General features: G+C 40.2%; 1 pseudogene across 1 annotated transcript; it reads right to left on the bottom strand.

The window, feature by feature from the left end:
* Window positions 1–1,771: 1,771 nt before the first annotated feature.
* On the bottom strand, window positions 1,772–26,104 carry LOC307102789 (pre-mRNA-splicing factor 38B-like; annotated as a pseudogene). The gene is made up of 2 exons: window positions 26,002–26,104; window positions 1,772–2,412 (listed from the first exon to the last, which is right to left on the bottom strand). The product of its transcript is annotated as a pre-mRNA-splicing factor 38B-like (transcript).
* Window positions 26,105–26,572: the final 468 nt, after the last annotated feature.

Here is a 26,572-nt window from a genome sequence, read left to right as displayed (position 1 = left end):
TAGCTATAGGTCCGAAGTTCCAATGACCCCCTCCTCAGGTTAGATTACTTTCTAGAGCAATTGACAGAACTTGGAGAAACATTTTACTTACTAATTTGACTGGCTTATTATAAAAGGATATAACTCAGCACAGCTAGATGCATAGGGTGAGGTATGAGAAAAAGGCTCAGAATTTCCATTACCTCTCTAAGCACACCTCTTTCCCCAAATCTCCACGTGTTCACCAATCCAGAAGCTCTCCCCACCCTGCTCTTTTGGGTTTTTATGGAGGCTTTCTTATACAGTTGGGATAGATTAAGTCATTAGCCACTGTTTTACCTTCAGCCTGGGACTGAAAGTTCAACCCTCTAAGCACTTGGTTGAGTCCCCAGGCAACCAGCCCCCAAATTTAGGTTACTTGAGGGCTTTCCAATGTCATATCATTAACATGACAAATGGCACCTTGATTGCTATCATCACTTAGGAAATTCCAAGGATTTTAGGAGCTCTGCACCAGGAATGGGGATGAAGAACAAATATATTGTGTTTTATTATAAATCATAATATCAAATGGGCATCTTATAAATGGTTATGAATATTGATGGTAGCTTTCAAAGATTGCTTTCTAAAAGGGGGAACCATATTAGAATTGTGGGCTTCCGTGGAATACTTGGAACCCACTGATAAACATTTTATATCTCTTGGGTAATTCTATGGCAGGCTGGAGCCATGGGCATAATTAGTCATGCCCAGAAAAAGGTAATCAATAAAGCACTTCCAGCTTGGGAAAAGATAATAACCTCTCTGCTGATCCAGAAGCAGTTACAGTATTTAAAAACCAGTGGTTTAATATTATATTTCTCAAATAACTTTCTGTGATTTCCACATTGCTTTTCTCTTTTATAGGCATAGCCAAAGAGGAAGGTCAGAGTTCTCCCTTGGGTTCTGTCTTGTTTATCTAGTTGGTTAGAGAACATGAGAGAGAAAGATAAAGGACACTCACTGTAAGTTGGCTGAGGACACTGGCCTTCTGGAGAATCGGATTAGCATTTAATTAGAGGTTAGAAGCACAACTGAGTTCAATTTCTGCTAAGTTTATTTTATTTATTTTTTATTTTTTTGGAGACTTAATAAAACATTTATAGGATTCAATGTGATCCACTTTTACAAAAAATTTTCACACAGTCTTGTCTTTGCTTTTATGTTATTTTTCTTGGCTCTCTGTTTCTCTAGTTTGGCTCCTTCCATAATCATGTTTGTCAGATTGGTTTTTACTATCACTGTGATCAGGTTTTTTTTGTGGGAATGTTCTTTGCTCCTGCTATGCTTTCTAGATTTTTCTTTGCTGGGGCTGTGCTCCCATTTTTTTTTTTTTTTCAACACTGTCAGCTCTTTCTTGACTGCCACTGTGACTTTGTGTATTTGACTTCTCCCCACTTTCACTTTTGTGGTTACTTGATTTGTCTTTGCTCCTGCTTCTACTCCCTTTCCCTGATTCCCTATTTCTACTTCTACTTCTATGTTTCCTTTCTTTGCGTCTGCTTCTACTATGTTGTTTCTCTTTCTTGGAATCCTTTTCTTTTTTCTTTCTTCCTTTCTTTCTCTTTCTTTCTTTCTCTTCCTTCCTTCCTTCCTTCCTTCCTTCCTTCCTTCCTTCCTTCCTTCCTTCCTTCCTTCCTTTCTTTCTTTCTTTCTTTCTTTCTTTCTTTCTTTCTTTCTTTCTTCTCTCTCTCTCTCTCTTTCTCTCTCTCGGTCTTTCTTCCTTTCTTTCCTTTCTCTTACACTCTAATAGCTAGTGTACTTTTTCTCTTTCTAATTCTTGGTCAGAACCAGAACACCCATGGCCCTCCCGATGATGGCTTCTCCATCTTGATCTTCTTGGGGACCTCAGGGGACTCAGTGATCTCCTTGAGGACCTTGAAGTCTGCGTTCAACATGTCTGTCTATTTCCTCAGTGCCTTCCTTCCCATCTTTCTTGATTTTTCTAGGCCAGTGTTGAATATATTGATCCAAATTCTTCTGATCTAGAACTGAAATTCTTGGAAACAGAGTAGAAAACCACTCCAGTTTTGTGAGAAAAGACCTAAGTATTTTTCCAATGGCCATTACACAGCCTCCACCAAACTTCACATCTAGGTCCTCTTCCTCATCAAGGAAGGATTCAAACCATCCCATAGATCCCAGAGGACTGTGTACCTATATACATAAGGCCAACTGCTCTAATATATTGAGTCTCTCTGTGTTTTGAGACCCATTGCTTGCTTGAGTTAGCTTCAGAGTAAATAATTTGTATAACAGGCAAAAAACTGCAGAAACAATTTATCCTGTTCCAACACCTCGAACTTCTACTGACCCCCGTCTTTCCACTTCCTTTCTCCCATGGTTCAACATGTGTGACCTTAAAGTGTATCTCATTCCCCACCTCCTGGTAGGCTGATGAAAGGAAATTGATCAAGATCATGGGTTTGATGAGGTTTGTAGCCTTCTCCTTGCCCCACAGCAGTGGCACATTGCCCTGCTTGCTTAACACCTTCGCTTGGTGGCGCCACTGACACTCTGCTGCTGCTGCCCTGCTAAATTTACCTTATGCGTATGGGGAGGATCAGCAAGCTTTGCAAAATGAAGTTTAAAAAAAAATCAGAGGAGAAGAAAAGGTTGAACAGTTTGCTGTTGTAGAAAAGCAAATGTGAGTTTGGGTTGGTAGGTACTTGAGCAGGAAAATAAAATATAGGCTATTATCTACTTCTGCTTACAATGGGTCACACCCAGATTCCGTGCGGGTGTCTACACTAGACTCTACAACTGGGATAGCCAAGAAGAATTTGGAGTGATCAGAGAAGGTCAAGATTACTTTAATGTTGGATGATAACACTATCAGTAAGGGTAAAAGTAGCCACAATTTTGTTGGTCTGGAAAAGAGGAAGCTAAGCAATAAATGAACAAATCCAGTTCTCCTCATGGCAGTAGAGCAGCAGAATCATATGTGAGTGGACCCTGGGGCATAGTATCTAATCTGCTACTTTATGCAGGAATGCCCTACATAACAAGCCCCAAGTGGCAACCATTTCAGTTGGTGAACCCCTCAGGTGACAGAAAGCCTAGCACCACTATGCAGTATGATCAAAATTCAAGGCTTTCCTCAATGGATCCTAAATCTGCCTCTTGGGAGCTTCTCCTTAAATTCAGGTCCTGATCTGAAGAGTTGAGTAGAATGAGATAGTCCCTTCCCTCTGTCATAAGGCAGAGTTCTGTGTGTTTGAGGACAGCTGTCATATTTCTTTTTAATATATTTTTATTGATTTCAGAGAGGAAGGGAGAGGGAGAGAGAGAGAGAGAGAGAAACATCAATGTTGAGAGAGAATCACTGATCGGCTGCCTTCCGCATGCCCCACACTGGGGATCGAGCCCGAAACCCAGGCATGTGTCCCCAACCGGAATCGAACTCTGGACCCTTCAGTCCGCAGGCCGACACTCCATCCACCGAGCCAAACCAGCTAGGGCAGCTGTCATATTTCTTGCAGGGTTTTTCAAGATAAGCCCTAACCATCATTACTTAGTTGCTTTAACTCTGTCAAATGCACAATTTCTCTCTCCTCTTGGTCTTTTTTCTTTAAACAAATTTCAATATGTCAATATGTTTTTAAAGTTGTAGCACAGAGAACTGGGCATAATACTTTTGAATAAACCCTGAATAAACAGGACATCAGCTTCCTGCTCTTGTGATCTTCTGCTAAAGAAGTCTAAGGTGAGACGGAATTAATGACAACCACATTACTCCAAATGTGCAGTCACATGAAGACCCAGGCTCTTTATGTGTACACCGTCATTACATCACAACTCCTCTTATTTTCAGTAGTGTAGAATACTATGTTAGTTTCCTGTCATTGCTGTAACAAATTAACACAAACTTGATGGCTTAAAAGAAGAGAGATATATTCTCCCACAGTTCTGGATGCCAGAAGCCTCAGGGCCGTACTTCCTCCAGAAGCTTGAGGAGAAAATCAATTTCTTGCCTCTTTAGGCTTCTGGTGGCTATTGGCATTCTTGTGGCTGCTTCTCTCTCTCTGCTTCATCTTCATTAGCCTTCACCTCTGTGTGTATAGGTCTATCTACAAACTCTCTCTGTCTCTCTTTTATAAGGATAAGTGTGATTGCATTTAGAAACCACCTAGAAAATCCAGAATAAGTTTTTCCTCTCAAGATCTCTCCTGGACAATTTTTTTCTCCACCTATAGACCTGTGACACTAGAAAGTTACCTGTTTTCAAAATACCAAGGCAGAACAGGCATAAGATTATAGTTATAGATATTTCCATTCAAAAAGGGGAAAAAAAATGTCAGGAATTAAAGGATCACTCATTCCAAGATAATTCCAAACCCAGCAAGGCAAATTCCATTAGATTTCAATGCATGAGAATAGTTCACTGTGACCTGAGCATTTGCCCTTTGGGACTATGACTCTCTCCTTTGCCTCTGTGCCTGTGGCTCAGGCCTCTGACTCAATTCACTTCTAGTTTTGCCTTTGGGATAATTCTTTCTTTTGCTTGGGTGGTAGCACACATTTGCAACTACTCAGTCAGGAAATATCCTGTTTTCTGACTGTGGAATCTTAGGAGTCTGACACCCTTCTTTCATTTCATCTTATTTCTGTTGGTTTTTGTCATAAGGATGACACCTTTAGACAAGAAGGCCCTCCACAGATCTTTCTTCCATAATTGTATCTCTATTCCTGTCTTGCCTAGATGGTTTAGTAGATCCATGAGTTGCATACCCAATCTCTTTAATACTATCCAGAGGTCGCTAATCCACACCCTTGGCCTTACCTTCAGAGGTTGATTTCCCAAAAGTGAACCTCCTAATTTTAGCACCCTTTAAAATCTAGATAAACAGAATTTCCCAAATCATCAAATCCTGGTACCTTTTGCATAACAGTTCCTCAATTTATCTCTTGCCTCTTGAATTTTACTATAAGCAGCAAGAATAACAAAAACAATAAACCAGGATGCACCTTCAATGCTTTGCTTGGAAATCTCCTCAACTAAATATCGAAGTTCATCACTTACAAATTCTGCTTTCCACACAACTCTAGGATACAATCAGCCAAGTTTATGCTGCTATGTAACAAGGATAACCTTTCTTCCAGTTTCCAACAGCATGTTTCTCATTCTTTCTGAGAACGCTTGGTTGTGCCCTACCTCCCTCCTCTCCATCTTCACATTGTGTATTTGGTGTGTCTGTCCCAAAACTCTGCCTCTCTTTTATAAGGATACATTTGATTGAATATAGGTCCACCTGGATAATCCAGAATAACACCTCTTTTCAAAATATTTTATCACAAAGATTGCCTTATAAGAGTATTCACAGATTTTGGGGATTAGAAAGTGGATATATTATTGGGAGGACATTTTTTTTTGTTAGCCTACTATATGCCTAAAAATTTGTACAATCTGTACACATGATCTAATTCCTAAGCCACTTCCTCACTTCCAAGTATTTGTTATAGCAACATTCCACCTCTGGTACCAAACTGTATTCATTGCCTATGGCTGCTGTAACAAATTACTATAAATTTGATGGCTTAACACAGTGGTCGGCAAATTCATTAGTCAACAGAGCCAAATATCAACAGTACAACGATTGAAATTTCTTTTGAGAGCCAAAAACCGACTTCTGCGCATGGGCCACGAAGTTTCAATAGCACTGGACGTGTGCGCCCACACGTGGTATTTTGTGGAAGAGCCACACTCAAGGGGCCAAAGAGCCACATGTGGCTTGAGAGCCGCAGTTTGCCGACCACTAGCTTAACACAATAGAAATTTATTGCCGTGCCATTCTGGAGCCAGAGGTTTGGACTTAGTTTGGATTAAAACCAAGGCCTTGGCCTGGCTGTGCTCCCTCAAGAAGCTCTAGGGAAGATTCTGCTCCTCACCTCGTCTGACTTCCAGTGGCTACTAGCACTCTTTGACATGTGAAAATATCACTCCCATCTCTACCTCCAAGGTCCAGTGCCCCTTCTCATCTCTGTGTATTGTCTCCCTCTGTCTCTCTTATTAGAGTTCTTGTGATGGCACTTAGGATTCACCCAGATAACCTTGGGTTCATTTCCACACCAGCATCCTTAACTTAATCACATGTGCAAAGGCCCTTTTTACAAATATAATTCCATTGATTAGGATGTGGATGTCTCGGGGTAGGAGGTGCACATTTTTCAACTTACACTAAATACTATCATATTCAACCTCCTTTTTCTACAAAATATACAAGAAGATTTGAGAAGGTAAGTCAGACTCTGGGAATTGATTTATACTCTTCAAATGAATAGCTGGAGCAAAGAAAACTTTCAGCTCCTACTGTAGTGAAAGGAAGTGACTATTTCCTTGCCCATGGTTTATGCAGTTGATATTTAGAGGAAGTAAATATACTACTTCTTTGATCCCCTACTGGGGATCGATGCTATAATGATCTTGATTAAATCTTGCTATATTTGGCCCTTCATCTTAATGTGTTCACTTATATTGGGTTTTCTCAACAGTGGCACTATTCACATTTGGATTGGATAATTCTTTTTGGTTGGTAGAGGCAGGGAGGGAGCTGTCCTCCTGCATTGTAGGATGTTTATCAGCATCTCTGGCTTCTAGATGTAATAGTACCGCTTCACCCCTTTATGAAAACTAAAAAAGTCTCCAGACATAACCAAATGTCTTAGGGGGTGGGGTGAGGGCAAAGTTATCATGAGTTGAGAAACTACTGACCTACATGGGAGCATTTAGATTCAAGGCATTCTTTTTATTTTAAACTTATCATCTCATTTTATTGAAAATCATTTTCTGTAGCCAAATGCTAAGATGTAAATGTTGTAATAATGTTTGTTTGTTTTTTTTTAAAGGAACAGGACTGGGGTCAAAGCACTGCAGATCACAATTATCTTCTTCCTGATGGACCATAAATCTACTTTTGGAGCACGTTTTCAATCCACCTAATAATATTATCTAGCTTACATCATTCATGAGGGTCCTTTGAGAGTGCTTGTCAAATGCCTTGCTGAATTCAGATCCTAACTCGACTGCATTTTAATGATAATTCTTTAAAATGATAGATAAGTGCAAAGTTTAGCCTGTTCTGACATCTAGTAATTGTGGTTTTCTTTTTGAAGATCTCATAATCATCTGATTACTCATCTGTTTTAGAGTCCTTTGGTGCTTCTGTTTTCAAGAAATATATTTTTATTGATTTCACAGAATAAGGGAAAGGAAGAGAGAGATAGAAACATCAATGATGACAGATGACAATCATTGATTGGCTGCCTCCTTCATGCCCCTTACTGGGGATCGAGCTCACAACCTGGATATGTGCCCTGACCAGCAATGGAACGTTGACCTCTTAGTTCATAGGTCAATGCTCAACCGCTGAGCCACATTAGCTAGGCTAGGCTGGAATCAGCTTCTTTCTTTTCAAAATATTTGTCAACCCTCATTCTTTTGGTACTTAATCCTTTAGTGCATGATTCCTAAAAGCTTAAAAACCATAGATATAAGATATTTCTCTTAAGATCTATGTATATATATATTCTTTATACATAGATCTTAAGAGAACTATATATATTTATATATATGTGTGTATGTGTGTATATATATGTGTATATATATATATGTATATGTGTGTGTGTGTATATATATATATATACTGAGGGCCAGATTATTATGATCTCTGAATGCATAATAATCTGGTCACTCAGTATATATATGTTTTGATCCTAATTCAATTTCCACTCATCATCAGGTCTCAGCTTGATCATATATATATTAGAGGTCCGGTGCATGAATACATGCATGGGTGGGGTCTGGCCAGCCTGGCCACGGGGAGGGGACATGGGCGGTTGGCCGGCCTGCCTGCTGGTCAAACTCCTGGTCAAGGGGACAATTTGCATATTAGCCTTTTATTATCAGTGTATATCAAGCACCAAAAGGCATTCTTTTGAAATCTTGCCTCTAGATAGCAGAATTACATATCCATCTGACTATGTGACATCTTCACTTGGATGTATCAAACATAATTCAAATTATCTTGAACTCATGATTTCCACCTCCCAATTATGGTCTTCTTCCCTGTTTCTTAGCTTGGTGGAGGTAATCACTATCTGTTAAGTTTTACAACCTGGGACAGCAGTAAATAGTCATATGGACACCTCCTTCTTACTCCATGTTCCACCCATCAAAAAATCCAATAGATTATACCTTCTGAAAATATTTTTCAAATCTTTCCCCTCTCTCACCTCTCACCTGGGCTAATGCAATAGCTTCGTAATTGGATACCCCGAGTCTACTCCTGATGGGCACCAGACCTTTTTTAACATATGAATCTGATTATGTCATCTCAATGAATGCCCTTTGTTCCAAGATGCAAGTTAAAATCTTGACCATGGCTTAGAAAGCCCAGTTCAGGCTGGAGCTACCTATCTCCATAGCTACATCTCACTCTGCCTTCATCTCTATGACTGGCCACACTGGCCTTCTTTCAGTATGTAACCATGCACACCTTGTTTCCCTGCCATGAGACTTTTGATCTCATAATTCCCTCTTCCAGCTAGGCTTTCTCTCCATGTTTTGATCCTAATTCAATTTCCACTCATCATCAGGTCTCAGCTTGATCCATCCCTCCCAAGGAGGCCTTTACCAACCACTAACTCACACATTCCTTTGTGTCTCTAAATCAAATCTTCCTAAAATATATTGTCATAGCACCATATACTTCTCAGCATCTATACTAATAAAAGGGTCATATGCAAATGGTGGGATGCCCTCACACATAACAAACAATCAGCAGGCTGCGTGTGCAGCAGGTGCGGGTGCGCAGGGACTTGCAGCATCAGGGACTTGTGTCACACCACACAATCCATCACCAGGAGGCCTGGGGCCCAGTGGAGGCTTCCGCATGCCTGCGCTGGGGGTCTGGAGGGCTCCGCATGGCCCGACCTGGGGGCGGGGCCTGGCAGAGGCTTCCACATGGCCTGGAGGCGGGACCTCTGACTCTGTCCTACCTCTTTGGGACAATCCATCGAGGAGTCCTGGATGGGTGGGTGGGGCCTACCTCTTTGGGGCAATGGATCACAGGGCTCCCGCACTCTGACAGGGCACAGGCCAGTCTGGGGGACACCTCCCTGCCCCAAGTGCATAGATTTTGTGCACCGGGCCACTAGTTTTGGAAATATAATTTTACATTTGTTTGAGTGACTATTTTATTTTATGTTTTCATTGTTAAAGTGACCATGGAATTAAATATCTCCCACACTAAATCAGTAAACTTTTTGAGGAAACAGGTGCGGCCTCATTTTGCTTACCTTTAGATCCTTGTCACAATTTTATCTTTCATTAGGTCACTTCTGTATCCCTTGCAAAGTACCTAGCATATTGTATAAACCAGTGATGGGCAACCTTTTGAGCTTGGTGTGTCAAACTTCGCCAAAAAACTGAGCATAACTCGGGTAGTGTCACTTTGAGGAAAAAACTTTATTTCGCAAATGTTTCATCCTCAGGAGCAGCAAATGTTTCATCCTCAGCATGCGGCCACCTCAGCGGCCGCGTGCCATCAAAAATGGCTACGCATGTCAGTGCTGACACGCGTGTCATAGGTTCGCCATCACTGGTATAAACCTAACTTTTTGTTGATGGGTGAAGGAATGAATGAATATTAGGTCCTGTTCCCTTGTAATGTGTTTGTAATGTGTAAGATTCTTCAACAGCGAATACAGAATGAAACCCGAGGTGATTTTGCTTCCTCTGCTCTGATTAATATAAAATCATTTGCCTTTAGAAATAGATAAAACCCTCATTATTTTTTCTCATAGAGTAATTTAAAAAGCCATTTTATTTTACTATTTATTTATAGTTATTATTATTATTATTACTAGAGGCCCAGTGCATGAAATTCGTGCACTGGGGAGGGTGTCCCTCAGCCCAGCCTGCACTCTCTCCAATATGGGACCCCTCGGGGGATGTCCAACTGTAGGTTTAGGCCCGATCCCTGTGGAATCGGGCCTAAACCTGCAGTTGGACATCTCTCTCACAATCTGGGACCACTGGCTCCTAACCGCTCACCTGTCTGCCTGATTGCCCCCTAACTGCTCCTCTGCTGGCCTGATTGCCCCCAAATACCCTCCCCTGCTGGCCTGATCACCCCCAAGGCTTTTATTAGTATAGATATGACCTTTCACAGAAAATTTTACTAACCCTGCTTTACAATAAGGGCTTGATGATTGAATCATTAGGACCAGACACCAAGATTTCCTTTCTTTGAATAGTGGAGGGAATAATTATCTTGTCTCTAAGTTGCCTGGAAATTAAAATGAGATAATGACTTAGAAAAGTATAAAAGTATAAAAGCACTATATAAAGACAACAGTCTTTTTAATGAAGTGGTAAAATGAAAAACACTTTTTATTCTCCCCTTCCTTCCTTTACAGTTTTTATTTAAACTTTGAAATTTATAAAAATTTCACTCCAATTTTCATTTCTTTACATTCAACATTATTTTGTATTGGTTTCAGGTTTTATATTAGTTACAGAATAGTGGTTAGAGAATCATATACTTTACAAAGTGTTCCCTGATATTTCTAGTACCCACCTGGCATCATACCATCATTACAACACTATTGACTATATTCCCTATTTAAGTGACAATGGGTTTACAGGTTCTTTTTAGTCTTTCTTTTGTGTTGCTCGTCCTTCCTTTTCTTTCTCACTTCTTCCCTCATTTTCTTTATATAGTATCTCAATTGGCCATCGAAGCTCAGTGAAGGCACTGGGACACGCTTCATCCATTTTACAGACCAGGAAACTGAGGCCAATTCCAGTTGGCTGTGGAACTTGACTCAGCACACAGGAAGCCCTCAGAGCCATGCTCTTTGCGCTTCCTAAGCAGCAGCCGCCGGGCAAACAGAATAAGTCTTCCAGTCAGGCTTCTGAGCCTCTTTCTCGAGCACCTCTTCATTGCAGATGCTCCACATTCTTTCCTCTCCCCGTCTCCTGCCCCCCATTCTTTACTGCCCCCATTTCTCCGGAGCAGGTGGAAGGCTTCGCACTCACTGCCTAGGCATGCTCTGCCATGGGGCAGGGCATTGTGGGCTTGCTTTTGGGTCAAGGCAGGAGCAGGAGTCACTGCCTCTGAAGTGTGAAGGCCACCTGAGCGAGGCCCATTAGCACTGGGAGCTTCTCTGAATCACATCAGTCAGTCCAGTACCCTGCAGTGCAGCACCCCTCCACTGAGGTGGCACCACCCCTAAACCCCCGCCTCAGGAGTGAGGGTCCTTGCCCCTCTGCCCGGGAGTCCTTCCGTGCCCCTTGATCCCTGGCTGGGCCCACCTGCATCTTGGGGCCACTGCAGAACCACTGTCTCTCTGCAGATGAAACAGATCCCTGCCCTCGGTCTCCGTGAAGCTATGAATCTGTGGCCAGAAGCCTGGTCTGGGTCTCAGCAACCCCATGCCTGCATTGTTCCCAGGGACCCCTGGGAGTGGCTAGGCGGGTCCGGCCTTGCCTCCCCGGGGCGGTGATGTTCCCAGGGACCCCCGGGAGTGGCTAGGTGGGTCCAGCCTTGCCTCCCCAGTGTGGCGATATTCCCAGGGACCCCTGGGAGCGGCTAGGTGGGTCCGGCCTACCTCCCCGGGGCGGCGATGTTCCCAGGGTCCCTTGGGAGCAGCTAGGCAGGCCACTGCCCCTCTTGGGGCCTGCAATGAACCCAGACCCCTCCTGTGCCATCTGGCGCTGCCCACCCCACCACCTCCCTGGCCGATGGACTGGTACCTTGTGGGCGGTGTCTGGCGCTGCCCACAGGGCCTCCTCCGCCCCCGATGGACCCGTACCCCGGAAGCAGGCCATGGTGCTGCCCGCCCTGCCTTTGTATGCAAATTAACCGCCATCTTTGGTGGGTTAATTTGCATACTCACTCACTCTGATTGGCTGTGGGCATAGTGAAGGTACGGTCAATTTACATATTTGTCTATTATTAGGTAAGATTGCTGTTTTTTGTTAGTCATATTTGGTTCTAGGGTTTAAAATTTCTGACATTATTTAAATTATAGGTCTGTGATTATAGGTTTGTGATTGGTATTTAACACTGACAGTCTTTCTCATTCCAACTGTTTCATGCAGGCTTCAAAAGCTATTCCTCCAGAGATCTGTGTAACCATCCCCATTCTCCCCTTCCTCAAATAGAGGTCTATGCTTGCTTTCATTTAGACAACCAGTCTCATGTCTTTTGCCAACTTTCTTAAAATCTCAAATTCACCTCTAAGGTGTTTCAGAATTCCTTTCTCTGGATATCAAGATTATTGGTTTCTCCAAAAGTTATAATCACTTCTATTCCACCAACCAGTTAGTCAGTTATATATGACCTGTGTCTCAGCCATGTGGCCTCAGGTAAGGCCCATTATCTGTCAAAGTTCAACTTCATTATCTGTTGGAAGAGGAGAGGAAACTAGATAAGGTTCTATCATATTCAAAATCTTCAAAGCAATGAAAGTATATCATATTGAAGAATCCATTTTCTTTTATTTCTATTGAGGTTGGAATATGATGAAAAAGTAGTTGTTTTATAACATAAGGGTTTTAAAATGAGCCCAAAGGAGGGACCTCTAAAAATTGAGGTTTCCCAAATACAAGAACAGATTGAATAATTCACAGAAGAAATGGGAAGACATTTTCTTCTTTGGAGTCTATAACAAAACTATCATTTATTTTTCAAATATGGTTTATTGTTCTCATGCTTAAAAGTAGTGGCATAACTTATTCTTGAGGTAGTGATGACGATTAAAACATAGGTGATATTGGAAAGTAGTAGAAAAATTGACTATTTTCTAAGTACTGAAGTGTTTGGTATCTCTTCATAGGAACACTGGTCTGAAACAGAACTAGAAGGAGGTTTTAGCCCTCTGATTTTCTTGCTGTTCTTCTACATCTCTACTCCAATACATCCTGCTGTCTCTCTTCTAAGTATCTATTCAGACTGGGTTCTCTGTGGGCTCTGTCTTACAGCCCATATCTTTATGGCATGTCCTGTTGAATAGGAAAAAAGTTTGGCTATGATGTAGAAGGTCATTGTTATATACTGACTGACTAGCCCCCTCTCACTTTAAGATTTTCTAGAAGAAGCTGAGCTGTTCTGTCTAGAAGACTGGGAAGCTCTGGCTCTGCATTTCAACTGGGTTAGTTAGAGGACAAGGATGATATCTCACCTAGCATAGCAGCCATTGGAAATGTTCACAGAGCCCTACACTCAATTACCTGCCTATTGTGTTATTGAAAATTGGCTTCTCTTATCCTTCTAACAGAAACTGGAAAGTTTTGCTTTCTTATTTTTACTATATAAATGAAATGGTCACTTCTCTTCTTTCTGGCTAAACAAATCTTACCACCTTTCATGAACTCATTTAGGGAAGTTCTGTCTTTGACTTATAGACCCAGTCTATATTTACCAATGCTGCTATGAATTCCTATGGTAGGTATTATCTGGATTAAGTGACAACGCTTTTATAAAAAGACATAAAAATTTTATTTTTTAAAAAATGTAGATTAATGTTTAGCTGTAAGAAATAATACAGAGACACCTCTTGTAACCTTCACCTAGTTTTGCCTAATGGTAACAACTTACTAAAATCACTATCGTATAAAAGCACAACCAAGAAATTGACATTGTTATAATTCATTCATCTTATTCTGCAGTTGTATATGTGTGTGTGTGTGTATTTAATTCTATCACATTTGTAGATTCATATACTCACAATCATAATCAAGGTCCAAAACTGATCTAGCAACTCAAGAATTTCTTCTCTTGCTCTCTATAATCACACTTATCTGTCCCTAATAGCTCATCCCTAAACTCTGATAATCACTAATGTGTTCTCCATTTTTATAATTTTGTTATATCAAGAATAACATATACATTGAATCATACTGTATATAACCTTATGAGCTTTGTTTTTTTTCACTCAGCATAATTCCCTTGAGATTTATTCAAGTTTTTATAAGTATCAATAGTTTATTCCTAATTATTGCTCAATAGTATTCTATTGTATGGATGTATAATTTTTTCCCAGCTTTATTGAGATATAATTGAGAAATCATAATATATATCAAGTGTACTACATGATGATTTAATATATGTATACATATGTACAAATCCCCACAATCAAATTAGTTCCCACATTATTCACCTCACATATTTACTTTCGGTTGTCCCCCCTCAATTGTTTATTTTTTCACCTATTGAAGATTTGTGTTGTTTCCATTTTTTTATCTGACAATAATAAAGTGAGCTGCTATCACATTCATGTGTAGGTTTTTATGTAAATACTAGAGGCCCAGTGCACAAAATTTGTGCACTCAGGGGTGAGGGGGGGTTTCCCCAGCCTGGCCTGTGCCCTCTCACAGTGCAGGAGCCCTGCTATTGATCTCCCCAAAGAGGTAGGCCCTGCCCACCCATCTGGGGCTCCTCGATGGATTGCCCCAAAGAGGTAGGCCGGAGCTTGGGGTCCCGTCTCTGTGCTGTGTGGAGCCGCCAGACCCCGGCGTCACTGTGTGGAGCCGCCGGGACCCGCCTCTGCACCACACACGCAGCGTCAAGTTTCCACCCACCTGCACATGCCCACTGCGCACACAGCCTCCTGGTGATGGATTGTTATGGCATGAGGGCATCATGGCGTGAGGGCATGACGACCACATAGGCTTTATTAGTATAGATATGTTTTCATTCATTTGGAGTGGATGCCTAAGACTGCAATTGCTGGATCACATGGTAATTGTATGTTTATTTTATGAAAAATGGCCAAATTGTATTTCACAATGTCTTTACAATTTTATATTCCCATCAACAGTCTATGAAAGATTGATTTTTCTCTGCAATCATGATATTTAATTTTAGCCATTCTAATAGTTATATGGTGATATACCATGGCGGTCTTAATTTTAATTTTTTTAATTGCTGGTTATGTTGAATTTTTCATCTTATTTGCTATCTCTATATTCTCTTCAATGAAAATTTCCTTCATATCTTTTGTCCTTTTTCTAATTAGATTATGTTTTATTGTCCAAGTTTGAGAGTTCTGTATATAGTGTAAGTACTAGTGCTTAGTCAGATACGCCTTTTTATTCTTTTGATTCTTCTTTTCATCCTGTTAGTAAAGGCATTCACACAACAAATATTTTAAAATTTTGATGAAATCCAGTTGTTTCATTTTTTTCTCTTATGAATTTGGTTGGTGGTGTCAAGTCTGAGAACTCTTTGCTTAACCTCAGATCTGAAGATTTTCTCCTATGTTTTTTTCTAAACATTTTATAGTGTTTTTTTTGTTTGTTTGTTTCACAGTTAAGTCTGTGATTGATTTTGAGTTAATATTAGGATAAGGTTTGAGGTTTAGGTTGAGTTTCATTTTTTGCCTATGGATATCCAATTACTCTAGCACCATTTGTTGAAAAGGGTATCCTTTTCCCATTGAACTACTTTTGCACCTTTGCCAAAAAACAGTCAAGCATAATTGTGTGTGTCTATTTCTGTATTCTCAGTTCTATTACATTGATTGGTGTGTTTATCCCTTTGACAATACCACACTCTCTTAATTTCTGTAGCTATATAGTAAGACTTAACATTGGATAAAGTGATTCTTCTACTTTATTTTTCTTTTTTCAAGATTATTTCAGCTATTCTAGGGCCTGTATCTTTCCCTCTAAATTCTAGAATAAGATTATCTGTGTTCACAAAATATCTTGCTGAGATTTAGATGGAAATAGCACTAAATCTGTAGATCAATTAGGGAGAATTGGCATCATTACTATATTGAATCTACCAATCCATGAAACTATTTCTCGCCATTTATATAGATCTTCTTTGATTTATTTTTTCAGCATTTTATAATACTCTCCATATAGATCCTGTACTTGTTTTGTTAGGTTTATACCTAAGCATTTCATGTACTTAAATGGGATTTTAAATAATATTGTGTTTTGAAATTTTGATTTCTGCATGGTTGCTATAAGGGTATAGAATTGCAATTGCAATTGATTTTTATGTGTTGAATTTGTATCCTGTTACTTTGCTAAACTCACATATAGTTCTAGGCTTTTGTATTTTTTTCTTCTTTTGTCCCTTGTGATTTTCTACTGAGAATATTGTGACAATGTCTTCTTTTCTGAATGTGTGTGTGTTTTTTCATCAACTGGATAAGGGCTTTGGGGCACTGTATGTTTCTAAGCCACATAAATAGTGGGGCTTAATATATATTTTGTGTGGGAGATCCACCACCATTAGCACCGTGACTGTGACTCAGTGATGTTTAAAAATACCTCACTTTTGTTTTTGTTTGTTCCTTTCTCTTTTTCCTGAAAGAGCTAATTCACAATGCATTTATCTACATGTTGAAACTCCTGTTTTTCCTTGGAGTGCAATGCACTTAATCTATTTAGAGCAGTTCTTATTTATTTACAACTTCAAGAGAACAGTGTCTCAGTACAGATTGAAACTGAGTTTAATTAATGTCTTTACACAGTACTTGGATACTAACCTCTTTTAACTACCAGAGAAATACCTCTATATCTGATTCCATTTAGAGTCTTTAGCAGGTACACAAAGTGCTGTCAACAGTATTGTTGTTTTTTCTTATGTGACACAGGCAATAATTAAAGTGCTAAAAGCTGTGTATTGACCTTTTTTCAGAGTTCACTTGGGATTAATTGTTGTTCATGGTTTGGTTGAGGACCCTCATCTGGTATTTTTTATTATGTGTGCAATGTGTTTGTATGGATATCATGTTTTTCAAGTATGTGTCATCATTCTTTATAAGAAAACATCCTCATTTCATTTTCTAGTCTTTAAAAAAGATAGTTAATACCTGGCAGAATGTATAAATGAAAAAGAGAACAGATATGAGTGAAGAAATTCTATGATTTAAAGGTAATAAGCAAAGGAATAAAAAACAACCATTTCCTCAGAATACCTAGCTTGTAAATGATTAATAAAACCTAATAATATTACTTTCACTTTATTGAAGCTTAATATTCTGCGAATGTCTATGATCAAAAGTTAATATCTAACTTTGTCAAAGCAAAACTGATGGCACTAGATGACAAAATCTAAAATGTTCTTATGGCTTGCTAAGACCCCCTTAATGTAATACTATATGTGAAGAAATACAGGGAACTCAGGAATTCATAACCCAGAGATCATCTTCCTAAAATAAGATCCCCCCCAAATAAAACCAAGAAAGATTGAGTATAATTTAACATCAGACCTTCAAGATGAAATGAGGGTCAATTTAATTTGACAAATGTATATTCAGTCCTCAGTGTATTCTAGGATTTATAGTATATTCTAAGGCTACAAAGAAGTACAAGACAGATATTTTTCTACATCTATTGAAACACGTGGCTTTCCTTGCAGATTCCTTGGAAAAATATCCTAAATGCATAATACTCAAGTTTCAATCATTTGGCATCTGTAATTTCAATGATAATCAAATTAAAAATAACGAGGCTAAACAAAATTAGATATTCCTGAGACCAACTGGCATTAATAATAAATGAAGGAAAGTTAAAAAGCAATAATCTCTCTGAATCTTATCATTCTGAGTATGATTCAGATTCATAAACTTTTAAAATCTTTGTCTTGAGCACCAAAACTTTATCAATGAAGCAGTCAGCACAATATGAACATGATCAATGCAAGTCACATTTCTATGTGTTAATTTCTGGACCTGTTAAGCCAGATATTATTTTTTTTCAAATTGGAAAAAGATGCTATGGTTGATATTTTGGACAGATTTGCTCAGGTGGATGTTGGTATGACATTATTAAAATACTAGAGGCCCAGTGCACAAAATTCGTGCACTGGGGGTTGGGGGTGTCCCTCAGCCCAGCCTGCAACCTCTTCAATCTGGGACCCCTCGGGGGATGTCCGACTGCCGGCAGTTGGACATCCCTCTCACAATCTGGACTACTGGCTCCTAACAACTCACCTGCCTGCCTGCCTGAATGCCCCTAACCACTTCTGCCTGCCAGCCTGAAAACTCCCTAACCACTCCCCTGCCAGCATGATTGACACCTAACTGCTCCCCTGCTGGCCCGATCACCCCCAACTGCCCTCCCTTGCAGGCCTGGCCACCCCCAACTGCCCTCCCCTGCCAGCCATCTGTGACAATGTGGGGGTGGCCATCTTGTGGCAACTGTCTTGTGGCGACATGGGGGTGGCCATCTTGTGACAACATGGGGGCGGCCATCTTGTGACGATGTGGGGTGGCCATCTTGTGACAACATGGGGCAGCCATCTTGGGACAACATGAGGGTGTCTATCTTGTGACACGAGGGCATGAGGGTCAATTTGCATATTACCACTTTATTATATAGGTTACTAAATTTGGGTCTTTAAAGATTTGATAGATAAGACAACCAGAGCAGAGAAAATCCTACGCCCATGATTTTCCAAATGGAGCCAAGTGAAAAGGCTCAGGTGAAAGAACTATTCATTTCCAACAAGGTCTCTGTGTGGTTGAGCATCCACTTGGGAGAAACAAAGACAAGTGAGTCATAACTGATGCCTTCAAGAAGTTTAAAATTCAGTAGGACAGATAGATTTATGTGTGAGGAGTCTGGCTCCATGTTAAAATGCTATGTATGACTTCTCAGGCGTAGCCACAGGCAATTACAAGGGCTATACCTGACAGGCTTCATGGGGAAGCTGTCCTCCCCACACCAGACCAGGAGCACAGCTAGGGCACTGCAGTCCCCATTAAGAACTCAGACCCCCTCCCCAGTAAGGATTTTTCACATGTTTACATTCCTATCTGCAGTACCTTCATTCCTGGTCTCTACCAGATGTCCTCCCCAGGAACCTCTGCCGAGGTCTCTTTACTGGAATGGAGGGGGAATTTTGAAGGCACTTTTGTCCACTATGACTCACTTGCTCCTAGTCCACTTCACTTGCTTCTGGCCCACCTCAGAGTCCATAAAACAAAATTCAGGAAACAATGAGGGGACCCCCAAGTCTATGCTGCTCCCCTTGACCCTCAACCCCTGCACTGCTCCATGGGGGAAAGTGGAACAGGGGAGTTGATGCTTTCTCCAGCTTTAAACTCTGACTTATATGATCGCAGTAAGAGATTAAAGCCTGGACTCTTTTATTTCTGGCTTGTTGCTTTAATGGGCTACTTCACTTCTGACAGCTCAGTCTATATCTCCCAATTTAACAGAGCTTTGGCAATGTGGACACAAATAATCACAATAGAGTGAGAGAAGTATAAATAAGGGCATGTGAAAGAGTTCCGAGAGTCCAATGGATGGAGAGATTGAGAGGCCCAGGAGATTATAATTCTGCTTGGGCTCAAAGGTGTACACTGAAACAAAGATACCCCAGGCCAAGGAAGCAGCCTGTGCAGAAGCCTAGGGACTTAGCTACATGGCCCACTGGGAATGTCAATAGAAAGTGTAGAAATCATTGGGAACCGGTAGTACGGATGAGGTCAGACATGTAGGCAGAAGGAATTTGGATTTTATACTCATGGGAAGTTATTGAAAAGAAAAGAAAAATAGATTTATCACAGGAAAATGAAGATGGCTTTATTTACATTTGAAATGACAAGATTTACAACAATAATATCTCTAGAAGATATATTATCATTACCTAAAATACTGCACTTGTCCTATTATCTCTAAAAAAAATTAGTTATACTGACTTTAGAAAATGTAAGAGAATAAAGTAATTGCCCGTTTATAAGCTGTTTTGTCTATTTAGTTTTTTAGCTTGTCGTGTTTGGATCAATTTATTAAAAATAAAGTGAACTTGCCCGGTCAGTGTGCTCAGTGGTTGAGCGTCGACCAAGAAGTCACCAGTTCAATTCAGAGTCAGGGCATATGCCCAGGTTGCGGGCTTGCTCAATCCCCAATAGGGGGCATGCAGGAGGAAGCCTATGGATGTTTCTGATGGATGTGTCTATCTCTCTCTCTCTCTCCCTCTCTCTCTTAAGGAAATAAAAATATATTTAAAAAATAAAATAAAGCAAACTTTTTAATGATTTTATTGGCAATGCTGAATATTGGGCAGCTCTATTAACATAGCAAAAAGGTCACCTTTTGGGCAAGCAGAACATGATGACAGAACCTCAAAGTCCCAAATGCACTTATTTCTTGTGGCATTGTACATCATACACACACACAGGCTTGTGGAGCAGGAGTCCTAAGCCAGCCTCCTGCAAGAGGCATTTAGCATTACAGTTAAGTGCACGAGTCAAAGGTGAGATCGCCTCAGTTCCCAGCCCCACTGGTTACTAGCTACAAGACTGAAGAATTTATTTAATCTTTGTTGGCCTCATTTTTCCCTTTCATAAAATGGGAGATAATAATACTGTTACATTTCCACACTGGGGGTTGGCCATGCCCAAGCATGGTCTGGGACCCTTCGCATGTCAGTCGACCTCCAGGTTCTTGACTTGCACAGGAAAATTTTCAAAACATGAGTCCAGGTGAAAGTGAAGCTAAGTTTATTAAACTGTGGGACAGTGAGGCAAAGGAAGAACCCTGAAGACAGGATCAGGGGTAAGCCTAGGCTGGGCTACCCCTGCCCATTGCTCCCTGGGTGCAAGTCTAGAGCTCAGGTTAGTAGAAGCAAAGTAAACACCTGAGGAAAGGGGTGGCGGGTGTGCCAAAGAAGAGCACACACTGGAGTTCTTTGTCCTGAGGATTTTCTCTATATCTTATAGGTGGGAATTTCAGGGGAGGTCCCAGGGGAGAATTACATCATAATATTCATTAGATCTCTAGGTGTGTTGTTTAGTATGCTGATGTACCAAAATGAGTGTAAAGTGGAGTCAGGGGTCATTCTCTGGTTAGTTTCACTTCTATTTTGGACTAGCCTGGCTCTAATTTTTTTTGTTTTGTTGTTGCCATCTATCTCCCTGACTAAGGTGATTTAAACCACCTGTTCTTAAGTGTCTTTGGTTAGGAAGGATAGGTTTAAACCACCTGCTCTTAGGTATCTTTGGTTAAGGAGGATAGTCTTGTGATTTATCAGCTGGCTGTTAATCACGCAGCCTTTCTGAGGCTATTTGTTCAACCATCTGTCTCAGTTTCCTCATTCCATGTGCCAGGGAATTTTCCTAGTTTTTTACTAACCTGCCTCAATAATACCTACCTAATAGGATTGTTGGGATAATTAGTTGAGTTAATAAATGTAAAGAAAGCATTCAGAACAGTCTAGAAGAGAGGAGATAAGTGGTTACAGAATGTGATGTAGAAGAAGGAGACCTCTGTTTCTGTAGGGTTTCGTGGTCTAGCAACTAAGATTTTCAGAACTGGCAAACTGGTGATGAGAGCGGAACTAAAAAAGTTCCAGTGGGAGGAGATGGGAGATAATATGGAGTGAATGTAATTGAAAAAAGGCAGAAGTGATCTGGCCTCTTTTCTTGAAATTTCAGGGTTTTGAGGAAGGTAGATAATTTTAGCTTCCAGAAACAGTGCTACTCAGGGAAGTTTAGGACAGAAGAGTTCAGCTTGTTTGAAGGTGGAGGCAATCAAATAGAGGGGAATTAAAGATGCTTGAGAAAGAGAATGCTTTTAAAATAATGAGTAAAAGATTTTCAGTTGATTTGTTATTTTTTAATTTTTTAGTATGCATATTTTCAAACAATTGTCAATATTTTCCAAAACTTGTTTTATCCTTGCATTGAATAAAAAAAGTTGCCGAAGTATTTTGAAACATCCCAGATACCATATGCATTTATCTCATAATAATTTAGTATTCATCTCTAAACTAATAAGGACTTTTGTTTTCATAAGCATAATGCTATTATCAGACCTAATTGCTAACACCAATTCCTCATGATCTCAGTCCACATTAGGTGTCTTTTGTTGTCTCCAGATGTCTTTTTACAAATGGCTTGTTCAATGTGGCATCAATATAAGGTCAATACATTGCATTTGGTTATTTCTTTAAGTGTCTTTCAATATCTAACAATCTTTCCCCCATAATCCTTTTCTCCCATGCCATTTATTTGTTGAAAAAACAAAATCATTTATATTGTAGAATGCCCCACCTTTTTGATTTGTCAGATTACTTCCTTCTTGTGTCTTTTAATTTATTGAAAGGCAATACATGATGGCATAGATTCAGAGAGGAAACATTTTTCCCCCTACTACAGAAGCAAGAGGGACAAAATGATTGAGATGGAGAGGAGAAAGCTGTGCATTTCATATTAAAGGGCTTCAGTCACTTTAGTAAAATGGAATGTAAGGTCATTATTGAGATAACAATCTGAGGGACCGTGGCTAGGAGTTTGAGGGCCAAAGATTTGGAATTGAGTTTGAGGATTGGTGATTGGGAATCGAAATGAGATGTATTAAAGGCTCACCAAGGAATAATGAGAACTACACAGAGCTGATTATCATTGCTTTGTGTACAAACAATGATGTTGTTTTCTTGACCTTCTTCATTCCCCGTTAGTGGCCTCCAGCTGTCGGGTTCACTCAGGATTGATGAGTGCCACAGTGGGTAGAGTTGTGGAACTGGAAGCAGATTTGTAGTCATCAAGGGTGCAGCTGAGTAAAAGGCTGAAATGGCTGAGATGGAAAGAATTTTGTGCTAAAGATGCTGATGGACTATGAGAAAGAGGAGATAAAGGGCCAGAGAACTCAGTGGAAGAAATGCAAAGATAAAAATGCTGCTCAGGAGGGCTCATCATCAGTGAACTAACTTCAGATGTTTATGCGGTTGATGCGTGACTGAAGGTATGAGTACCTGACAGAAAGTTGGAAGGAAGGAGTATGGGGTAGTCATAAGCCTGCCTCCCACTCCCACTTTACTACCACTTTGCTTGTGACCTCAGGCAGTTCATTTATTCTCTCCGAATCTCAATTTCCTTTATCACAAATTGGGAGTAGAAACCATATCACATCAAGTTGTGGGAAGAATGAGTGAGACATGGTATGCAGAGCTTCAATGGGTCTGACTTAATAAGCACTAACAAAACATCAATTGCTAGAACTGACAAGGTCAAGAAATCATGAGGTCAGTGTGTCCTGTAGCCCAGGAGGTAAGCTGTGTGTTTAAGGATTGTTGTCCATTATGAACTCATTAGTACTTTTGAAGGGAAAGCCAATAAAAAAAAATTAAGAACTCTAAATAATAATCATCAGTGACAATTCTGGCAATTTGAAATCAATAAAGCTAAAAAAAGAACAGTTGTTCGTACACATATCCTCAAGCACACATACAGTGTGCCCATTCACACTGTATTCATGCCTACAAGTTCATGCTTTAATGTGTTCCAGACTGATGATGGTTGTTTTGTAATCTCCTCTGATTTATAGCCATGCAATCAATAATTAGGTATTCTGGCTGGGTAAGCCAGATAGTCATGAATGTAATTAAGGCTGTTTTTTAAGCAATACCCCCCAAAAAACAAGCCTGTTTGCAGATTTCACTCTCCTATCTTTCAGTATTCACAATGTAGCAGAGAAATTCAGAAGAACCTCATCGTGGTAAAAGTTCATTGAGTATTCAGTACATATGGGAAGTCACAGAGAGCACTACAATTTAATCAGGCACTTCTGATTAAGGTAAACAATAAACAGAACATCTCAGAGAAAAGCTCATTTCTGGCTAAGGCCGAGTTCTTAGGGGAGGTTTAATAGGGACTGGTGAGACGAATCCAACAGTTTCCAGCTCAGGCATTTTTTGAAACACTGGAAGACTGATCTGCGAGTTTATGAATATAAATGTACCAGACAGTCATCTCATAAGCTGCACAAATGGTCTTGGCTGCCGCTAAGTGGGTGGGAAGTGAACGGGAAAGAAAGAGAAGGGGACTGCTTTGTTTGTGTGGTAAACAGTCTCCAGTCTCCGACTGATGAAAAATGCTGGCAAGGTTCCACGTTTTGAGAGACTTGCAAGAATCTCCTGCCTGTGTTTTATCTTTGGGTGTTGCCATGGCTACTGATGGAAAGAAATGAAACCCGAAAGGTGGAGGGAGGCAGACAGATTAGGGGGTGGAAGAAATGGGGAAAACAATCTCAGCAGCCAAGCATCTGGGAAGATTTATGGTTGAAGGTCTTGATTGCTTATCCCGCTGCATATACTGCATGTTCAAACATCTGTTCCGACGCCAGTTACCTTCTAGAATAAAGCTCCATAAAGGACGGCACTGCCGATTAATCCACCTGCTCTGGTGCAACTTTCCTTACATTTCTTATCAGGGAAGGTAAAAAAGTTAGCAAACTTACCTTCAAATCTCAGCTTTGCACTTCCCAGCTATTTGTTTTTGGCCAAGTTATTTAACTTCCTGACGTTCCAGGTTACCCACTACTTCTCACTGTTGTAAAGAAATCACAGGTGTGGGAGCTCTTAGCACAGCACCATGACTTGTAGCACCCACTTTAGGTCAGTTTTTATTCCTTTCCTTATAGTCTATGAGTTGGTTGTGACAAGACAGTCCACTTGTCCGTTTCCCCAGTCTTCCTTCAGGGCCATGCACATATGGAATCGGTTTCATTAAAGTGATGTGCTATGGCTCATAAGAGCTGGTGAGCGAACAAATTATACCCTCAGCTTATCCCTGGGCAAACCTCCCCCTCTGGTCAGGCCTCACTGAGGAACAAGGCATACTCCATCACTGCTGGCTGCAACATTCCCACCCAATCCTGGTACTTTGGGGTATAAATAAGAGTTTTATAAACGGGGACATCTTTCCGTAGAACATCTTTTCTGTTACAGCGCTCTTATCTTCACCTCTGATCGACAGGAAATTGGCAGTGGTATTTAACATAGTTTCCCTTTAGCTGGTTCTGCCAAGTGGTTAATTTTATTAGCAACTTAAATGCAGTAAGATCATTATTTCTATTTAAAAGTCCTTTCATAGAGTGAGTGTTGCCTTTGAAATGTGAATGCTTATCTCCCCTCATCTCAATTTGTTAGTTTTCATATGCCGTACTAAGTTTTCATAAGGTACACAAATGAAGGGTGTCCACTATTTTGAGCATCTTATTAAAATAGACATAGAATGTACTCCCCTTCTCTTCACTAGGGTAGCCCATTTTTTAAAGCGTGCTGTTACAGGTATTTTAGATTTTTAAAGAAGTAATCTAACATCTTCTGGAGAGTAATAGTAATGCATTGTTCCCACATATGTTTTCCCCTTACATCTGATAAAATGTTTTTTCCCTTTTCTGTACTGTCAACATAACTGCTGAATCTTATCGCTTAGGACAGTGTTTTCCATACTCCGGGATACAACCTGTTTATGAGCCGTGGAATCAATGTGGCGGTTGCAATGAGTATTTTTAAAAAGTGAAATGGACTAGAATAGAAAATACCAGAGTCTAATATACGGGGAAGGTTAAGTACTGCTTCTTGACACTTTGCTTTAGTTATACATATACTCTCTCACACATGTACATGTGGATTGAGGCTAAAACAATTTCTTTCTTTCTTTTTTTTTTTTTTTGGTAACTATTGACTTCTGGGATGTAGTCCAAGGCAAGTGGGGAGGATTATTGGAGTCAGGCAAGGTTAGGATTTTGTAACAAAGTTTTCATCTCCCTCACGGTGTGAGAATTTGTGATACCTATAAAGTACAGACATTCGTTTGGTACTGGAATATTTCTTAGAATTTTCCGCATTCGTTTTGGACATGCTACCATTTGGCCAGTTACTAAGGTTCAAAACATCAGGGTCTCTTTTTCTCCTTTTTCTATTTCTTATTCTTGATTTCAAATCTGTTGCTGGCTAATGATGACTCTACCCTACCTTACCCATCACAACTCTCCCTTCTCTATCTTCATTGCCCCACCTGATTCCCCCATCCCCCTCATTCCTGGATTATGATAGTAGCTTGCTTACAACCTCCAAATTTTCTGCTGCCCAATAAATTATCCTAAAATATAGTTCCAAATTACCACTCCTATGCTTAAAGCCTTTCAGAGCTCCCCTAATACCTAGTTATTTTCAAACTTTATTTCCTGCTATTTAAGGACCTCATGATCTAAGGCTAGCTTACCTTTCCAGTCTTGTCCATTGCTCTTGTGGCCCACACTCCAGCCAACTGGAACTTGTTCTCCTTTGCTTGTGCCACCCTCATCTCCATAACTCTTTTTCCACATGGTTCTTTCTTCTTGGACACATGTTTTCTTATGTCATTTTACTCCCAATTCCCTAAATCCATAACTTTATCTCTTGTTCAAGTTTATGGCCAAATACCACTTTTCTCTTGATTTGTTTCTCCAGGTAGGAGCATCCTTCCCACCTTTAAACTCTCATTGCATCTTATCTATATCACTCTGAGGAAACATTTAGGCTATTTTGATTTCAGTTGTTCATGTAAATGACTTGTCTGCCTTTAGATGAAATCACTCTTCTTCATCTCCTATTTATCACAGAGTCTTGTAATAAATAGCACTGATTATGTATTTGCTGAGTATGTTTGTGGTCTAAAAGGGTTAATTATTTCAAAACTACCTTGTATAGTACCAGAAATTATTCATCATATTGGAAGGATGAAAATCATACAAATCTGAGAATAACTATTAATCCTTTTACCTGCTTTCAGAAATATCCAAACTGTTGCCTGA

This window comes from Cnephaeus nilssonii, assembly GCF_951640355.1.
Source record: "Cnephaeus nilssonii genome assembly, chromosome: 7".
Lineage (NCBI taxonomy): Eukaryota > Metazoa > Chordata > Mammalia > Chiroptera > Vespertilionidae > Cnephaeus > Cnephaeus nilssonii.
Note: the sequence above shows the minus strand (reverse complement) of the source record. Positions and strands in the feature narration are given on the sequence as shown.